This window comes from Nymphalis io, chromosome 26, assembly GCF_905147045.1.
Source record: "Nymphalis io chromosome 26, ilAglIoxx1.1, whole genome shotgun sequence".
Classification (NCBI taxonomy): Eukaryota; Metazoa; Arthropoda; class Insecta; order Lepidoptera; family Nymphalidae; genus Nymphalis; species Nymphalis io.
The window spans coordinates 9562501-9570000 of NC_065913.1; the positions used below are offsets into that span (position 1 = coordinate 9562501).

At 44.5% G+C, this 7500-nt stretch overlaps 3 non-coding genes across 3 annotated transcripts in view; all 3 read left to right on the forward strand.

The window, feature by feature from the left end:
* The first annotated feature begins 2232 nt into the window (after nucleotides 1-2232).
* Nucleotides 2233-4135, forward strand: LOC126778655 (small subunit ribosomal RNA). The gene has a single exon (XR_007670202.1). It is a non-coding gene; the product is annotated as a small subunit ribosomal RNA (ribosomal RNA).
* Nucleotides 4136-5538: 1403 nt separating this feature from the next.
* On the forward strand, nucleotides 5539-5695 carry LOC126778642 (5.8S ribosomal RNA). Its single transcript, XR_007670191.1, has one exon. It is a non-coding gene; the product is annotated as a 5.8S ribosomal RNA (ribosomal RNA).
* Nucleotides 5696-6606: 911 nt separating this feature from the next.
* LOC126778668 (large subunit ribosomal RNA) overlaps nucleotides 6607-7500 on the forward strand; it is a 3982-nt gene continuing 3088 nt past the window's right edge. The window contains exon 1 of the ribosomal RNA XR_007670214.1: nucleotides 6607-7500. This exon is cut by the window's right edge and continues 3088 nt beyond it. This is a non-coding gene — a ribosomal RNA (large subunit ribosomal RNA).

Genomic DNA, 7500 nt, shown 5'->3' on the forward strand with positions numbered 1-7500 from the left:
TATTTTTTTCACATTTCAATGATATTTTATTATCGTTCTGTTATAGTTCAAATGCAATGATCGAATCTAGTGTTATTTTAACATATTTTAGATAAATAAAGTATGTTATCATCGTAAAATGTAAACTTCGATTCCACAATACACGAACGTACCGCGTTAATTTTTTCACATTTTGAAGATATTATATTATCGTTCTGTTATATTTCAAATGCAATGATCGAATCTAGTGTTATTTTAACATATTTTAGATAAATAAAGTATGTTATCGTCGTAAAATGTAAACTACGATTCCACAATACACGAACGTACCGCGTTAATTTTTTCACATTTGAAAGATATTTTATTATCGTTCTGTTATAGTTCAAATGCAATGATCGAATGAAATCACTCGGATATCGTTATCGTGTTCGATTCTAGTGTAATTTTAAAATATTTCAGATAAATAAAGTATGATATCGTCGTAAAATGTAAACTTCGATTCCACAACACACGAACGTACCGCGTTAATTTTTTCACATTTGAAGGATATTATATTATCTTTCTGTTATAGTTCAAATGCAATGATCGAATCTAGTGTCATTTTAAAATATTTCAGATAAATAAAGTATGTTATCGTCGTAAAATGTAAACTTCGATTCCACAATACACGAACTTACCGCATTAATTTTTTCACATTTCAAAGATGTTATATTATCGTTCTGTTATAGTTCAAATTTAGTGATCGAATGAAATCACTCGGATATCGTTATCGTGTTCGATTCTAATGTTATTTTAAAATATTTCAGAAAAATGAAGTATGTTATCGTCGTAAAATGTAAACTTCGATTCCACAATACACGAACGTACCGCGTTATTTTTTTCACATTTCAAAGATATTTTATTATCGTTCTGTTATAGTTCAAATTTAGTGATCGAATGAAATCACTCGGATATCGTTATCGTGTTCGATTCTAATGTTATTTTAAAATATTTCAGAAAAATAAAGTATGTTATCGTCGTAAAATATAAACTTCGATTCCACAATACACGAACGTACCGCGTTAATTTTTCGGGGGTGGGGGTGGGAGGTTAGGGGGTTGGGGGGGAGTTCTTTGTTTTATTCCTTGCGACGGGGAGGGGGTTGATATTATATATAAAACATTAAATATAAAAATATTCGAAAAAAATACATCCGCCGTTATGAAGCGCCGAATGTCATATTCATCGTCCGGCATATACATAGAGTACGTTCGGTTCGAACGTCGAACGATATATATGAAAATATTATTTCGTGAGACGCGTCGCAACCGTTGAAGATAAGACTCTATCGAAAAGTTGTTTTCTTCTAGTATTGTATTATATTATAATGTATTGCTGCTGCCGCGGTCGTCGTCGTCGTAAGCTCGTCGCGGCGTTGTCGTTTTACAATAATAATATATTATACAAATAATGTGGAGAAATATACTTTTCGTTCTATAACTGTGCCGACCGACGGACGTACGTAAGTTGCTCTTTCTAAAGCGACTCCGGCGTCGTCATCGCTCCTCTCTCTACAAATTCATCGACATGATAACGTATGACGTTCTCGTGTAGATTTATTGTGGACCCCGATGTGTGGTGCGATGACGATGTCTTCGGAGATAAACGCGGCAGACGGAGTTTTTAAAAGATTCAGTACGTTCGTTTAATGCATATAGAAATGTATGCGAAACGGTCGTTCCTAAAACTCTTTATATTAACAAAAACTATCATGTACGAAAAATACATAACCCGAGTATCGGTACGAACACTCAAACACCGGGCGTCGATCCGAATGTTTCACGACACATATATCCGTTGAACAATAACATACGTGCACATCGTGTACGGAAGTGTTTCTAAAATGAACGATCTCGTTTCGAATATTCATATTCGTGACCGTCGAGTGTCATCTTAGAAGACGAATCGTCGTCGTCGTCGTCGTGCTCTTCTCGGGCTACTTCGATGTCGTCGGTTATTTATCATTATTTATTATGATAATGAATGAAAAAAGTCAACCGTAAGAGTCTATCGCGTCTAACGCGATCGAATCGATACGGTACGACGAACCTCGTTTCGAAGCGACGACGAACGAAGACAACGTCGTCGTCGTCGTCGTCGTTGCTAGAAACGAGAATCGAGTTAAATGAGAGAGAAACTTACGGCGAAGGTGTCGCGTTCGCGCAAGCACGCACGGACGTGTCGTCGTCGTCGTCGAGAATAATCTATGTTAGCTCCCTGGTTGATCCTGCCAGTAGTTATATGCTTGTCTCAAAGATTAAGCCATGCATGTCTCAGTGCAAGCCGTATTAAGGCGATACCGCGAATGGCTCAATATATCAGTTTTGGTTCCTTAGATCTTACTCAGTTACTTGGATAACTGTGGTAATTCTAGAGCTAATACATGCAATCAGAACTCTGACCAGTGATGGGATGAGTGCTTTTATTAGATTAAAACCAATCGACGGAGGGCGTCTCGTCCGAAGTCGTTAATTTTGATGAATCTGGATAACTTTTGCCGATCGCATGGTCCAGTACCGGCGACGCATCTTTCAAATGTCTGCCTTATCAACTTTCGATGGTAGTTTCTGCGACTACCATGGTTGTCACGGGTAACGGGGAATCAGGGTTCGATTCCGGAGAGGGAGCCTGAGAAACGGCTACCACATCCAAGGAAGGCAGCAGGCGCGCAAATTACCCACTCCCGGCACGGGGAGGTAGTGACGAAAAATAACGATACGGGACTCTTTCGAGGCCTCGTAATCGGAATGAGTACACTTTAAATATTTTAACGAGGAACAATTGGAGGGCAAGTCTGGTGCCAGCAGCCGCGGTAATTCCAGCTCCAATAGCGTATACTAAAATTGTTGCGGTTAAAAAGCTCGTAGTTGCATTTGTGCGCCGCGCTGTCGGTGCACCGCATCCGCGGTGATACTGACACGTTTGCGGAGCATATCGTCGGTGAGCCGGCGGTAAAACGCCGGTTCAATATCAAAATCCTATCGCGGTGCTCTTCGGTGAGTGTCGAGGTGGGCCGACAATTTTACTTTGAACAAATTAGAGTGCTCAAAGCGGGCTCAAAATGCCGCTTGAATATTTCGTGCATGGAATAATAGAATATGATCTCGGTTCTATTTTGTTGGTTTTCAGAACTCCGAGGTAATGATTAATAGGGATAACTGGGGGCATTCGTATTGCGACGTTAGAGGTGAAATTCTTGGATCGTCGCAAGACGAACATCAGCGAAAGCATTTGCCAAAGGTGTTTTCATCAATCAAGAACGAAAGTTAGAGGTTCGAAGGCGATTAGATACCGCCCTAGTTCTAACCGTAAATATGTCATCTAGCGATCCGCCGACGTTACTACAATGGCTCGGCGGGCAGCTTCCGGGAAACCAAAGATTTTGGACTCCGGGGGGAGTATGGTTGCAAAGCTGAAACTTAAAGGAATTGACGGAAGGGCACCACCAGGAGTGGAGCCTGCGGCTTAATTTGACTCAACACGGGAAATCTCACCAGGCCCGGACACCGGAAGGATTGACAGATTAATAGCTCTTTCTTGATTCGGTGGGTGGTGGTGCATGGCCGTTCTTAGTTGGTGGAGCGATTTGTCTGGTTAATTCCGGTAACGAACGAGACTCTAGCCTGCTAAATAGGCGTCGTCATTTAGGTGTGCCCGATTTCGGTCGAGCAACTCACTGGCGGCGTATTAAAATTCTTCTTAGAGGGACCGGCGGCTTCGAGCCGCACGAGATTGAGCAATAACAGGTCTGTGATGCCCTTAGATGTCCTGGGCCGCACGCGCGCTACACTGAAGGAATCGGCATGTTCTCCCTGGCCTAGAGGCCCGGGCAACCCGTTGAAACTCCTTCGTGCTGGGGATTGGGGTTTGCAATTATCCCCCATAAACGAGGAATTCCTAGTAAGCGCGAGTCATAAGCTCGCGTTGATTACGTCCCTGCCCTTTGTACACACCGCCCGTCGCTACTACCGATTGAATGATTTAGTGAGGTCTTCGGACCGACACGCGGTGGCTTCACGGCCGTCGGCGTTGCTGGGAAGTTGACCAAACTTGATCATTTAGAGGAAGTAAAAGTCGTAACAAGGTTTCCGTAGGGGAACCTGCGGAAGGATCATTAACGTACGTTTATCTATCTCGAATTCTGTTTCGTCTCTGTGCGGATCGAGCTCTTCTCTGTATACGAGCGAGATAAACAGTGCAGCACGAAAGAGCAATGAGAGTGCCGATATAAGACGATATAATAAAACAATAACAATAACAACAACCAAAAAGAATCATAATACGAAAAAATGCGAATTCGATCGGTGGATCGCATTATCGTTTCTCCGACGACGACGACGACTACGTCGTCTTCGTCTAGGCGTTCGTTGATATACGAGTCGTCATCGCCTTCGACGTTAGTATCATCACGTATGAAAATAACGATATTCGCAAAAAAATATATAAATACAATACGTATCGCTGAAGCGTCGTCATCGAATCGATATACGTATATATATTAAAACGTAGTATTATAAAAAGAGATACGAATATAACGATCGTCGTAAGACGTATGTAATCGTGTACTTTCAATTCGAATGTGGACGTCGTATGTACGCGGCGAACGTAACTAGCGAGAACGCTAGCTAACGAACATCGAAGTTGCACGCGTGCAGTCTTCACTCGTCGTTACCGTAGTCGTCTTCGTTATACCTGTGTACGTAGACCGGCAAGAATCCGCGCCGCGAGTCACATGTATAATATATATACGACGCTGTATACGTTTCGAGTTCAAGACTCTCGTCGCTCTTCGTTTTCGTTTTCGTCTTTCGTTCTTCGTCTACGTCTACGTCTACGTCTACGTTACGCGTCGTCGTCTCCGTTCGATTACGAGTCTCGTCATCGTTTACATCGATCGGTCGTTATGTGAGTGTCGATTTGAATTCGTTTTTGAATTTAATATGATATCGATTCGTGGTGACGTCGATGTGTTTTCGTGTTTTGTGTTTTATGCGTTATATCATATTTTCATAGAGGCCTCGTGCTTTCGATCGATACGTGCGATGATGCGTTTCACACGCTCTCCTAGACGATGATACGATGATCGACGATCAGTCAGTCAGTCAATCGGTCAGTCGGCGGGGATACGAGAAGCGTCCGCTGAAAGTTTCGTTTGTTTTTTTCGTAAAATGAAATAAAAGAAAATGCGGTTCGGCGTTCGTATGTCGTTCGGATGCGAGACGACGACTCCGAATATAATAAAAACGGGGTCGTTCAACGCGTCCCTTCTGATGTTTCGACGTCGGTTTCTCGAGGAAAGCACGATGTTGTCGTCTTTCGATAGCGCATCGTCATCTTCAAATAACGTATATTTTTTTTTAATTTTTTTTTTTTAATATTTTTTTTTTTTTTAATTTTTATTTATATACTGAAAAGAAATAAAAAAAGAAAAAAAAAAAAAATTTAAACAAACTAATATCACGGGCGTGTATAGAATCGCTTCAGTGATCGTAGAAACTAATCATCATGAAAATAAACAATTACCCTGGACGGTGGATCACTTGGCTCGCGGGTCGATGAAGAACGCAGTTAACTGCGCGTCATAGTGTGAACTGCAGGACACATTTGAACATCGACATTTCGAACGCACATTGCGGTCCGTGGAGAAACATCCAGGACCACTCCTGTCTGAGGGCCGGCTGTATAAAAATATATACCACACTGTTCAATGTTTAATGTGTATATAGTTTTTCGTAATGTTAAACTTTTATACGTTATTCTCGAACACATGACGGTATCCGTTTTAGAGTTCGTTCGTATTCGTATTCGTATACGAACCGACTCTCTCTCGGTCCGTTCAAATATTTCAATACGACGTGTATGTATGTTTATGTACCATGCGTGTTCGTGTATATTACAAAATTTTTGTATTTATATACGGTTCGTGTGTACGTTTACGTCACGGAGTTTCGTTATGCGCGATGTGTGAGAGACCGAGAGCGTCGCTCGCTCTACCGATTCGTACGTCTACGTCGTCTACGTCGTCGTCGTCGTCGTCGTCGTCGTCGTCGTCTTCGTCGATCGGTCTAGTCGAGAGCGCGCCCCCATCTCCGACCTTTCGATCGTCGTTCTATCGTTCGATCAAAGAGGGTAATCGGATATATGAGGGCCGATCTCTTCTAGTCTAGTGAGAGAGCGAGAGTTCGTACGTTTCTCGTTATCGAACATCGATCGAACGTATATCGATAAAACAGCTCCGTTTTCGTTACGACGTATACACATAAAGCGCGCATTGCGTACGTGATGACATGTAAACGTCGTATTCGTTTTCGAGGCGTGTCGTGTCGTGTCGTGTCGCGTCGTGTCGTCTCTCGTGTCTGTGTTATCATTATATACACAGACGGCGGGGTGGCGAACGAACGAACGCGCGCACGTGCGTGCACGCGCGATAACGAATAGTAGGCGGACTCGACGTCCGAAGAGCGCGTCGACGCCGACGTCGGAACGGACGGATGATGATGAAGATCTCGTCTCGTCTCGTCTCGTCTCGACGAAAGCGGCGCCGTCGCGTTGACGGATATCGCGTCTGCCTCGTTTTTTTTTTATCGTTGGCCTCAGATCAGGGAGGATCACCCGCCGAATTTAAGCATATTAGTAAGCGGAGGAAAAGAAACTAACCAGGATTTCCTTAGTAGCGGCGAGCGAACAGGAAATAGCCCAGCACTGAATCCCGCGGTTGTAACGATCGCGGGAGATGTGGTGTTCGGGAGGTATCGCTTTCTCGTCGTCGCCACTCCTGTCCAAGTTCGTCTTGAACGGGGCCGTTTTCCCGTAGAGGGTGCCAGGCCCGTAGCGACGGAGCGAGACGGCGAGAGGTACGCTCCTCAGAGTCGGGTTGCTTGAGAGTGCAGCCCTAAGTGGGTGGTAAACTCCATCTAAGGCTAAATATTACCGCGAGACCGATAGCGAACAAGTACCGTGAGGGAAAGTTGAAAAGAACTTTGAAGAGAGAGTTCAAGAGTACGTGAAACCGTTCAGGGGTAAACCTGCGAAACTCGAATGAACGAACGGAGAGATTCATCGTCATTCGACGGCGTACGGGCGCGCGCCTCGATGTCGCGCATACGTGTCCCCTAGCGGGTTCGTCGTGTGTGACACGGGTCGCGTCCGTCGACGTTCGTCGACGGCGTGCACTTCTCTCTCAGTAATACATCGCGACCCGTTCGATGTCGGTCTAAGCGCCGTTCGGGAGTCCAGTCGTGTTCGTGTTCGCGCACGCACTATTGGACCGTGACGGTGGCCGACCGGCCGTCGGACGGTAGTACAAAATCGTACATATAATACGAATCGCGCACGCGTCTCACGCGCGTCCGGCCCGACGCAAGCGAACGTCGTCCGTCGATTTCCTGCCCGAGTGCGGACGTCGACGCGGCGTTGCTGTCGTCGCTGCCGTGTTTTGTCTCGGACTGTGCGCGTATCCGTCTGCGATGATTCATTTTCGGG